A 12,651-nucleotide genomic window follows, 5' to 3' on the forward strand; every position below is an offset into this window, starting at 1 on the left:
GATGGGAGGAAGATTTATATCAGATATCATAGTTACAAATGCTCTCGTCGACCTGCATGCTATCGTGCCCCTTAACGCTACTCGCACTTGCAAATTTTAAAGATGAAATATTGCATTTCAAGGTGTTTTCTGCAGGTTGTCAATGATATGCAAGAATTTCATAGCAATGAATAGCCTCATCAGATGTTCCAAAGTTTCCCAGAAAGGATACTATCTCATGGATAGCTAAGAATAGCACTACGCCACCTTCCTTAGCATCCTCACTCCTACATGTGGATATGAAAGCTTTATGACAATTCGTTAACAGGCTTAGATAGAAAAAAAACAAGACACAATGGTTTAGTCCAATACAATGAGAAACAAAGTAAATACAGTGCCAAAGATTTCAAATAGAAGCTAACCATAGACCTGTCAAAACAGTGAGTAGCATATCTATAGGAGATATCAGCCTTAGGTCAGTGAACAGAGGTATGAAGTTTTGAATGATGAATAAAGGTAAACCTTAGTCATAAAGAATGGTGCTAACAAATCTAAAGATCTAAGATAGTGCATACATTACATCTCAAGTAGTGCAGTCCAAGCTATTGGACAATTGATTCACAATACTGAAGACATTGACAACATGAATGGTTGATAGAAATCATCAATGAGCAGAGAATCTATCAAGCATGGTCACAACTATCACAACAACCCCAATAGATCTAATACACAGATCAAAACAAAGAAGTGATAGAGAGGTCAATCACAGACCTCAGTTTCAAGAAGGTAACATTGTGTCATTGATTGTCAAGATAATCATGAGTAGATTAATATCAGATGCCAGCTAAGAATCATTATGATGATCACTTAAAGGCCAATAAAGTAATATCAAATTCTGTGAGTAGTGATTCAAGGAGGAACAAATGGATCATCCATGATAAAGACAGGGGGTAGATCTTACTTATGGGCGAGACATAGTCACTTAATCAAGTCAGTCACAAATCTTCAAAGTCTCAAAGTTTCAGTAACATTGACATAGAGGACTTCAATACAAAGGGTCTGCAAAAATACCATCATGAAGTACAAGGCTCAGGAGTATGAGTACACTCCGATGATCACCACCATGATTCCAGAGGTTCATGATACCAAGATTGGGCACATAAATTTGCAGGAGATCAAAAGGTTCTTCATGGAAGGTGACAAATCAAAATTGTCTTGTAGAGTGGTGGGAAGTGGCTTGATTGAAGTAGCATGTTTTCCCATATCAATTCAATGTGCAGATTTGGTACTAGAATGCTCAAAAAGATATAATCCTAATGCAAGAGAGATAAGAGCTGCAGACGGATCCTTAATGGCCAAACTAGACGGAATTTCAATAGCTATTATTCTTCATTTGCCATATAAGGAAAAGTTCACTCACATCGATAAGCAAAAAGCTTATAAATACTTCAGTGACAATAGAAGCAAATGCCTCAATAATCTGGCTAAAGAATGGATGGTTGCACCATGGGGAGGACAGTCTTAGCTTCCAAAAACACTCTATCATTCTCTTTTCATCAAAGAGATTTGTTACTTGATTTTGTTACTCCATAGAGTGATAGGAAGTCCTGACTCTACTGAGTTTGAAATGTGGATGTATCTCTTCATAATAGTCATCTCTGTCGGTAAGCAATTCATTGATCGGGTCCATCTCATCAGCAACTGCATACATGACTAGTTAATGCACTTCAAAACAAGTCAACATTTCCATATGATCTCTTACTTGATATATGCTATTGCTAATTTGAGGTCATGGCCAGGGTTGAGTACTAATGGTGTCCTGAATAAAGAAACTCAAGTTTACCATTATTACAAGCAATTGCAACTTGAGGAAAGATTTATGTATTTCAGGCGGGTGAATGATGCTTTCACAATGTGGGTAGTAAGGTTATTACAAGGAGACATTGCCACCAGAATATCAAAGGAAGCCGGTAAAGTGATAAAGAAATATGGAAGTTTCTTCATCCAGTTTCTGAGATTTACCTATCTTCGAGTAGGAGGATTTGAAGGTTATCCATACAAGCTACCCAGATATGTTGATGATAAGCTCATTTTAGTTGAGCTTTGTCAGCAATTGGTTTCAGTTCAAAAGAAATGTAGAGATAGAAAAAATAAAGGGGTAGCCTTTCCCATTTGTCTCGGGCACTATAGATGTGAGTCAAGTTCAAGAGCAGATGAGACAGAAAAAGCTTTATCTAAGGTCAACTTGTATCCATATCAGATGAGGTTTCCTTTTGATAGTAAGGATTATGTCAAGAGCAGCTTAAAGTTAGGCCCTGGCTATTTTCATTTTCCTAATCTCGAAGACTTTTGGGAGGATTGCGAAGATGAGTTCTAGGTTAGAAAAAGAGATTGGACCAGGTTAACTTTGAAGCAAATGAAAGATTTCAAGATGGATTGGACCATAGAAGGCATTGAAGATGATGGATCTGATTTGATTGATCCTATCTATTTTGAGCAAGTCTAGTCCCAGCCACTTCCCAGTTTGAATTGGGCAGATCTGGAAATGAGAGATGTTAGAGAAAGAACAAGTTTTGTAATCAAGAATTCTGAAGCCTGGATTAAGAAGAAGATTACTCAAATGACTGCTACCAGACCAACAAAGGAAACTCCAAGAAGGAAAGGAAGTCAGCTTGAGAGCTCTACATCGCTGCATTCTTCCCATACTCCAGCTAGGGATACTCCTTCTTACCAGAATACTCAAGGAAGTGATGGAGATGAAGACCCTCCAAGGAGGAACAATATTCAAAACACATGTGGTGATGAACCCCGACAAAAGAGGAAGAAATCCAGAGCAAAAGACATAGAAGAAAATTCTATTGCAAGTCAAGTAAAGGATCAAGTTCCAGTGGAAATTCTGGATGACACAAGATTTCATGATGGAATGCATTCCATATCTCCCTCAGTTCCTATTGAATCCCTACGACAAGAAGCACAAAAAAATACTTTAGTCATGGATTCATAATTTCCAAGCAATCCAAGGATCAATTGAAACAACAAGTGAGCACTTTGTCTTCTAACTTGAGATCCGTAGTTGATACCTCCACTATGCCACTAAGTGTAGATCGCCAGCCAATTATATTTACACCAGAAGGAGTAATTGAAAAGAATGTTATGGATAATCTTCAAAACTACCAAGCCTATGGAAAGGTAACTGAAGGATGGGTAGAAAAGGTCAAAACTCTCACATGTGAATTCCTAGTCCAAGCAAAATCTATCCTAATGAGGCCTTAATAAAGAGGAGGCAGCCTGGAAAGAAATTGTGAATGGTTTTAAACAAATGATAGAAATTGGAATGGACACCCTTTCAGCCGAGAAAATCTTGCCTAGTAATGAAAAAGATTATCCAGAGATATGGATAGAAAGCATTAACTGGAAACTAGTGATAATAGATCAAGTTTCATCAGAGTTGGAAAAGCTCATGCTTTCATGCGATCAAGTGTGTACCAAAATCCAAGGACAACTCACTACTCTTCTCCTAGATGTGACATTGATGGAAGATTTGCAGGTGTTACAGAATAGCTTCCAGAACATGGTAGATCAGCAGATTTTTAACAAGACAAACTTCAGTGAAAATACCATCGAAAGGTTGATTGATATTTACTATTCCTTGAGAACTTCTATGCCTCAGACACTCAGCATGGTGACAGAACTAAGTGGCATTCATAGAAACTTGAAGACATGGAAAATGAGGATAGCTAACATCCTAATTCCTAAAGGAAAATCGGTCACTTCGGCCATTCAACTTTTTAGAATCTTCAGAGACAAAGGACTTGGACAACCTAATGTGCCTACAGAAGCAACAGCCTCATCAGCAATGCAAGGAGTTAGCTTAGAATAAGTACAGAGTTGCATTTTGTATAGTCTTTATTTTTGTTGTGTTACTCGCATCATGTTTTTGTCTTTCTTTGTAAATAATTCTCATGATCGAGTTTCCTTTCTCTCATCTCTATTTCTGTATTGTAATAAATGATAATCTTGGCTCTTTTCATATGAGGTAGTTATCCTAAGTTCTCATTTTGGGTAGTTATTTTAAGTAGTTATTTCTCCCAAAGTTGAGGAAGTTATTTCAAGTAGTTGAGGAAGTTATAAAGTAGTTATAAAGGTGGTTAGGGTAGTTACCTCAGGTGGTTACCACTTCACCTATATATACCTCATTATTATTCAATGTAAAGGAGATTCCACTTTTTCACAAGCTTTGTATAAGAGACTTGGATAGTATTATTCAAGCAATTAAGCAATAGAGATCAATTTGGATGTGTGTTCAACTTATTCTCATGGGTTATTATCAATGTTCTTATGTTTGATTGATGATTACCTAATGCTTTCCCTTTAGCATTGAATGTGCAGAAGTTTATTTCAAGTTGTGGTATCTCAAACTTGATTATGTGGAATTTATTTTAATCTAGATTCATACCTTATATGGCATTCAATCTTTCTTTATTGTTCGTTCTTTAAATTTTTTGAAAAATTCAAATACCCCCATTATATGAGGGAGCTTCCCCTCTCAAACACAGAGAAGAATTACCATTCTTTTGTTTTTGTGATTCTTCAACTGTTGTGAACGCTTTGTTGCTAATTACAGGGCAAAATAGAGTTTTTCAAGAAAGTTTCTATAAGCAACAAATCTGTTTACCAACAATATTTTTCTCAGATTGACCAAAAAATTTAAGAATAGCCATCTATTATTAATTAGAATTCTTTTATTAGGTTATACGGTAGCATTACAGCCTTACAAAAAAATTAAGAATAGTCATCTAATATTAATTAGAATTCCTTTATTAGGTTATATGGTAGCATTACAACCTTATGGTACATAAGAAATATACAAACTTATTCTATGATATATGGATGTAGCATATACAGTGTTATTCTAGCGTATATAAAAGAAATAAGCTTAAAGGGTCTGTATGGAGTGATCAACAATAATAAGGATCATTGCAAAACCTGAGGTCATCCATGCAGGATACAATATCACAACAAACCATGCACAGTGCAATCATTGTGGCTTCTACAATAAGAGATGGAATCATGATTATTGCAAATACCTTGCACTGCACCTCCTAACAAAGTATAACCATCAACAATATTAGAAATTTCATAGAAAATTTTGTTTTGTTTCCCATTTTGAACTCTACACACAACTCTCACATACACAAACGCTTATATAACTAGTTGGCCATTTATATTTATTAAAAAATACTATCATAACTATTGTAAATAGATAAACACGAAAATATATACTACATTTATTAAATCTTAAATATTTTTTTTTAATAAAAACTAACTGTAAAACTCTATGATAATCCAGGTTGGGTGGGAGGGGGTGGAGTGATCAAAGACTCATGTGGTGGTCTTATCATTACCTATGTACCAATCTTTGGTGTCCAAACCTCTAGTGTAGCTGAAGTGGCTGTGGTTTATTATGGGTTAGTTGTTGCGAGGGAGAAGGACTTAGACGCATCATTGTTGAAGGAGATTCTTACAATAGAACCATGATACTTAATGGTGTGGCTAAATTAGTCTAGAAGACTACCTCTATCATCACCAAGTTCCATGTTCTACTTGCTTCTCTCAGTGACATCAACTTCTGCCATAATGTCATCTTCTACCATGTATGACGAGAGAGCAACTGTGTGGCAGACAAGCTAGTGGGCTTCAACACGTTTGTTAATAATTTTGAAATATGGACTCACCTACATGAAATCCTGATTGTGGTTTGTGCCATGATCTCAAATGACTTACCTATTAATGATGCATAGTCCCAAGATTACCTTTTTAGTCCTTTCCATTCTCACCTTTTCGTTTCCCTGTTGTATAAGGTGGCAAGATTTAAATTTTGTTGGTACCTACAATTGTATCTCTTAGATCTCTCACTTTCTCAATCTAGCTTTTACCTCTTTGGATATGGGTGGTGAATTGAACAGGATTGAACCTGATGAATGCTTTGAATTCAAGAATAATGGGGAGCTTTGGAGTAATGTGATTAAGGGAAATTTAGACTCTCATGTGGAGGGGATGATCATTCATGATCCTAAGCTTCAGGTATTGGTTTTGTTCAGGCTAAGGATGATGGGGTCATTAAGCTCAAGAGTGTTGCCTTTGTAGTTTTTATAAAGACCATAGTGAAAGTTACTGGATTGACCCTCAATGGTGTTTCCTTTTCTAAAAATCCCAAGGGGAGTTATAAGGCGGATTTTGAACATCTATTCAAAACTAGGGAAGGGGTTTCTAAGCTTCAAAGTGCCTCCAACAAAGAATAAATTTTTGGTATACAGAAGGAGGTAGCCCTTTTATTCATAAAGTAATTCACTCTAGATGGAAGGAAAAGGAAGTTCCACTTGCATATTTTGTCCATGTTGAATCATCTTCTCTATTGCATAAGAATGAATTTTCCCTACTAGGTCTTGTCCTCTTTGTCGCAATCTATCTCTAAATCTATTATTAAGGGTAAACCACCTCTCCACTAGGGCCTCATTGGTAGGTTGTATGATTTCCACTTGGCCTTAACCCCTTTAGTGGGATCCCCTCTATTGAGAATGGACTCACATATGACCCCAGCTTATATGTTGATCTTATTGTCACTGGACCTCCAATTTTGGTGAAGTGTCATGCTTGGGTGTCAAAATGCCCACTAGAAAAATCCTTGCACGTCTGACCAAATTTAAAGCTATTGCCACCACTATAAAGGACCAATATATGGATAACCACCTTGAGATGCAAAATAATGTGGACATTGTTGAGGATTCAAAGGCAAGAGTAAATCAATTAAATCAATTCAAACTAAAAACTAACAGGGAACATTGAACATGTGCAAGTCTATGTCTAAGGATGGTTTATGCATGGTTAATATCAACAAAATAGAAAAGACAAAGAAAACACTTATTAAGGTGGAATGATTTATTTTAAAACATTTTTCTATTTTTTAACATTAATTTTTTTGTTGGAACAATGAAGAAATACTAGGCAAGGGAAATGATATGATTTCAAACATTTTTCCATGTACACCATTCACCAATTTCACTAGCATGTCAATTTTTCCAACGCAAGAGATCAACTATAGTTTGAATTGTAGTTCTTTGTACAATATAAAAATAGGATCTCTAAAAATAGAATAAAGTTGAACTATAGTTTGTGGAGATAAAAATAAAAGATCTAAAATTAGAATGAAGTTGTTAATTGTAGTTTTGCACAAAGTTGTATGAAACCATCTCTATTATTAGTTGTCCATAAATTTGTTGAAGACCTTCATATAAATAGGTAGATTGTAATGAAATTTATCTCTAACCTCTATGATCAGTTTATCCTTCATCTTGTGATCAAGAGTATTTTTAATTTATTGAATGAATGTAAAGTTTTATTAGCTGTTTATTTAGCAATTTTTGTGTGTTTATTTCTATGTAGAAATTTGTGTCTAACTCTTTTTTCAATTGGTATTAGAGAAATTTAATTATATTAATTTGGTATCAAACCCGTATTCAAGAAATTGTCTGGGTTAAATCAATGAAGCTACAAAAATATCCAACAACATTCGACTAGTAAGAAGGAAGGTCGATGAGAAGATCCTCATTTTCAAGAGGAAGCTTTGTTGGCACATTTGAAGTCGCAAGATGATCACACATCAAACAAGGATGATTTGCATGTTGAAGATCATTGGTTTTTAGAACAAAAGTAATCTATAGTTGTTTTTCAAAATAAAAAGCAATCCATAGGAAGACACTAGAGGATATCAATGAAGAACACAAGTCATTTAGGTGATATGTTTTTTAGTATGAGAAGTTGTCCAAGTTGCATGGGCAAAGTATTTTTAGTCAATGAATTTAATCATGTTGTCAATGAAAAAGCCACTATTCGAAGTTGAAGTTCACCCTCCAAAGAGGAGAATCAAGTCAAATTGATATTTGCATGTCAACCATAGAAGGAATCAAGGTTTAGAATAACCTGATGTCTTAAAAGAAGGTGCAACTAGACAAGTTAGAGCCCAGGCAAACAAGGAGATTGCCAGGGTAAGAAGGGATCACAATAGTGTGAAAAGATTGTGTTGATATTGAGAAGATCTAAATATCACAATAAAATTTGAAACCACCTATGAAATAGGCGAAGCACTCAATTTGTGAGGAAGCCAAATCATGTTCATAGTAATTTTTGTCACAATAGGAAAAAAATACCTCTGCAAGAGGAGAGAAGATCACACATTTTTTGAAATTGATGCAAAAATTATTTCAAGCCACCGATATACAGTTGTGTGAGGAAGTCAAATCCAAGTCGTAGAAAACAAGGAGTTAAAAGTTACACATTTCCAATCCAATAGGAGATCACTGCATGATACACCTCATCAAGAGAAAATCCTATTTAAGTTGGAAGAAGATACCAATTTTTGTGTTGAAGCAATCTAGTAGTGGTTGAAATTAAGGGGGAGAAAAAACGTTAGCATGTGGATCTCCCCACTATAAGATATCAATTGTAGTCTGGACTATGGTTATTTGCATGATATAAATATAGGATATCTAAAAATAGAATGAAGTTGAACTCTAGTTTTTAGAGCTAAATATAAATTCTCTAAAATTAGAATGAAGTCGTTAACTATAGTTTTGCATAAAGCTGCATCAAACCATCTCTATTTTTAGTTGTTCCTAAATTTGTCCAAGACCTCTACATAAAGTGGCAAATTGTAATGAAATATTTGTGTCTAACCTCTATGATCAACAAATTATTGATCTAGTGATCAAGAGTATCAATAATTCATTGAACAAATATAAATTTTTACTAGTTGTTGAGCAACAATTTATCTGTGTTTATATGTAGAAATTTGTATCTAAATTATTTTTTATTTGTTGGTATCAAAGCTATTTAATTATGTTCAAATATGTGCAACTACTAATTTCAAAATTACAAAAACATAGGAGTGAAATATCTATTGTTGTTTGAATTAGAACATAGAAGACCTAAAGGTTTAATCTTATTTTAGTTACTATCTATTAGTAGAGGGTGGCAACACGTATTCAATAGGTACAAAATACCTAGATGTTACACAAATGTTAAAGGGTTGGTGTGCTCACAGATTTGAAAATCAATAGTGTTATGTACCAAGATACGATACAATTGCATATTCCAAAACTAAAATGACATTCAAAGTGATGCCTAATATAAATATATAACACAAGGGAATGGATTTTTCTGATAGATAAACTTTATACTAGTTATATTCTTTATATGATAGCTTAATATACAAGGAAGATATAAGATGGTTGTAATTGCACATATAGTTTCTTCTTTACAAGTACATATATTTGTAATTGAAAACAATGTTTATCCTTGACTGAATTGTTATTTTATAGAAGTTAGTTTCATCAATCTTCTAAATATAAGCATCTAACTTAGAGCTTACATATTACAAACAAAAAACATAACTATTAAACTTTCTTTTTTCCCTTCATCGTTTCTAGTGCAAAGTGGGACAACATGTAGATTAACATCATCTAAAGGCACACACACTAACTCTTTGTACATCCCTTTTCAATATTTTATGGTACACTTCATCACATCAAATATTACATCAAACTCTATCAATACAAAACTTTGTATCTTCTCATTGGCCATGCATCTTGCCTCATGGTTGTTGATGGTCAACTATTGTCGATGCAATTCCTACTCCAACACTTGATTCTTATCAACCATTAAAAGTTTCAATATAGCAGTTGTTGTGGGTTCCTTGGTACCCTTTCTCTTTCCCTTTCTAGTTTTTTCCCTTTCCATCCCTAAAAATACTGTGGATAGAAACATAATATTCTATCTAGACAATATTTGGTTGTCCCTTAGAAAAAGAGGAACATGTAAATTGCAAAATAGTAAGATAACAAGAAAATTTTAGGGAAGAGTGACATAATTTGTAACATTTTATTGCATCATTGTTTGTTACCATAATTTTCACATCCACATTGGAGGAGTTTCATTTACCTATCAATATCATTCTCACATTGTATTATAGTTGTGTATTGTGATATATTCTAAGACTCTAATTGTAATTGAATTTCCTTTGGAGGTTTGTTTTTTATTAAGCCAAAAACAAGTTATGAGGGGACCCAAAACCCCTTACAAAAAGTTTTGGAGGGCCCTAAAACCTTTAGATTTTACTGCTATCTGGAACCCACAATACAACACTACCATGAGGAATAATAATAAAAAACTAGCAGCCCAATCTCAGGCATGCCAGAAAAGACCAACATCTTTCACATGCAAAAGGGTTTTGCTAAGGCTCCATTAACCTTCAATAGATACCATGGGTGTTTCCAGGCACCCATAACCTTCAAAAACACTATATTACAACAGCTATTCATAGAATCACAATCTGGACTCATAGGGTATTGAAAGGCTCCCCAAACCTTCAACTTGGATTTTAAAGTGGCACACAAAACCAAAATAAAATGGTTTTCTCTGGCTCGCTTAACCTATGACATAGTCCTCAGGCCACCAAACACAAAACCTATCCTTAACCAAAAAAAAAAAGGCTAGGTTGGGCCCTTGAAAACTTCTAGCATCTAGCCTCCCTATGGGTTTTACATGGCTCCCACAACCTAAAAATGGGTTTACCTAGGTACTCATAACCTAAAACAAAAGGGCCCGACCAAAAAGAAGCAAAAAGGACCCTGACCACAAAACCAATTGGGAAACTAAGATAAAATAGACCCAAACCCTTCCAAGAAGACACCCATGAGAGAAAAGACAAGCACCCTCAACCAACAAGTATATTGTAATATGTTGTTCATTTGTGAATAATATATTGGGTGGATTTAGGTGTATTGATTTTTTCTTCTAAAATGGGTTTTTCCACCTAAATCACTATGTTCTAGTATGGATGCTATTTATGTTAATTTTCCATAACTATTTCAAAGATCTATTAAATTTTGCACAACCCTCCTCTCAAGGTTAGTGTAGGATTTTTTTTGCTACCGTAAATTCCTTTCATACATTTCCTTTCCACTTTTTAATATTTCTTCTATAATTTCCATTCTTGCTCAAAGTGATATGTTTTTTCAGTTCATGAGGATTTATAATGATATTCCTTTTACTTTCCTGATGATATTTTTAATAGTTATGATTATTTTCATTGTTAAATGTTTGAGAGATGAGAATCATAACATTTTCTTTCATCCTTGGAAGCTATTGATATATTAAAAAAAATTGTACAAGTGATCCCAACCTATTGATGAGGACTTTTGGTAGGGATGGTACATAAAATTGTGTATGATGTATTTGATAGATCTATATATCTCACATTTTTGACATACAATAAGTCATCCTCACCAGACTTAGGAGGGGTTTTGACCTATTAAGATTTTAGGATCTAATAGTGAATAATATATTTACCAATAAGTACATAGCTCTATGAATGAAGAATGAATTCCATTCCATTAGAAATACTAAATCTTAATTACTTCAACCCTTAAACTATGATTCATCTATTACCGAGATCCCTCACATTCAACAATCAAACTATATGTTTCCTTAAATCAAGTTTGTAGTTATGAATCTTATTTAGAGTTATAAACCCATCCTTTATGTGCAAATCTCAATCTCAACTTTCATAATGTGGAACTCTACTCTTTTAGTCACCTTGTTCACCTCATTTTTTGCTTCTAATTTTATTTGATGCGAGTATTGACAGTATTTAAAAAGACCTTTTGAAAAGGCTCTTCTTGTGCCATAAGGAGATTTGTTCTCTTCCTTCATCCCTCATGAAAGGTAAGTATTAGAATAATCTAAACATAGTCAACATAATTTATTATTAAATAATATGAATTATTTTCTAAGGAAAAAGTTGTAACAATGACTAAAAATTATAATTTGTTTTCTAAAATAGATGGGTGAACTTGAGACCAAACAATCTCATCACTCAACAATGTATGAAACAAGGAATTAAACGAATATGACTACACTCAGTCGCCTATCCATTGATCACAATCTATTGCTACAGGATAAAACATTAGGCAAAGGAATTGCATATCAATTATTTGTAATTGGCATTGTGAATGATAAATATAAATGATATAGAAAGAATGTAGCATGGTGTCTTCAATCTTCAATAAGTCATCCTTAGATAAATATTGTTGATGGTTATACTTATGTTAGGAGGCACGGCACAAGGAATCTGCAATAATCATGATTCCAACCCTTATTGTAGAAGCAATGGGGATTGCGTTGTTCATGGTACCAACTTGGTTTGTTGTGACATTGGATCCTATGGGGATGGCCTTGACTTTTGCAATGATCATTATTATTGTTGATCAGTGCATACAGATTGTTTAATCTTTTTTTATTTTACATATGCTATAAAAATGTTGCATATGCTACTTCCCTCTTTCTAGAATTAGGTTATCTATTTTATATGCACCATAAGGCTATAATGCTACCATATAACCTAATAAAAGAATTCTAATTGATATTAGATGGTTATTCTTAAAAAAATTGGTTAATCATAGAAGAATAACTATTGTTACTTTTTTTTTAAATATGAGATGTAAAATTACAGTTCATTGTTGAAGAACGTGATATTAAATTAAAATTGAATTTATATTAAATAAATAGATTATTATTTTTTTTTTAATAATTTTGTCGATGATAAATTATATTTTT

The sequence above is a fragment of the Cryptomeria japonica genome, chromosome 11, assembly GCF_030272615.1.
Source record: "Cryptomeria japonica chromosome 11, Sugi_1.0, whole genome shotgun sequence".
Lineage (NCBI taxonomy): Eukaryota > Viridiplantae > Streptophyta > Pinopsida > Cupressales > Cupressaceae > Cryptomeria > Cryptomeria japonica.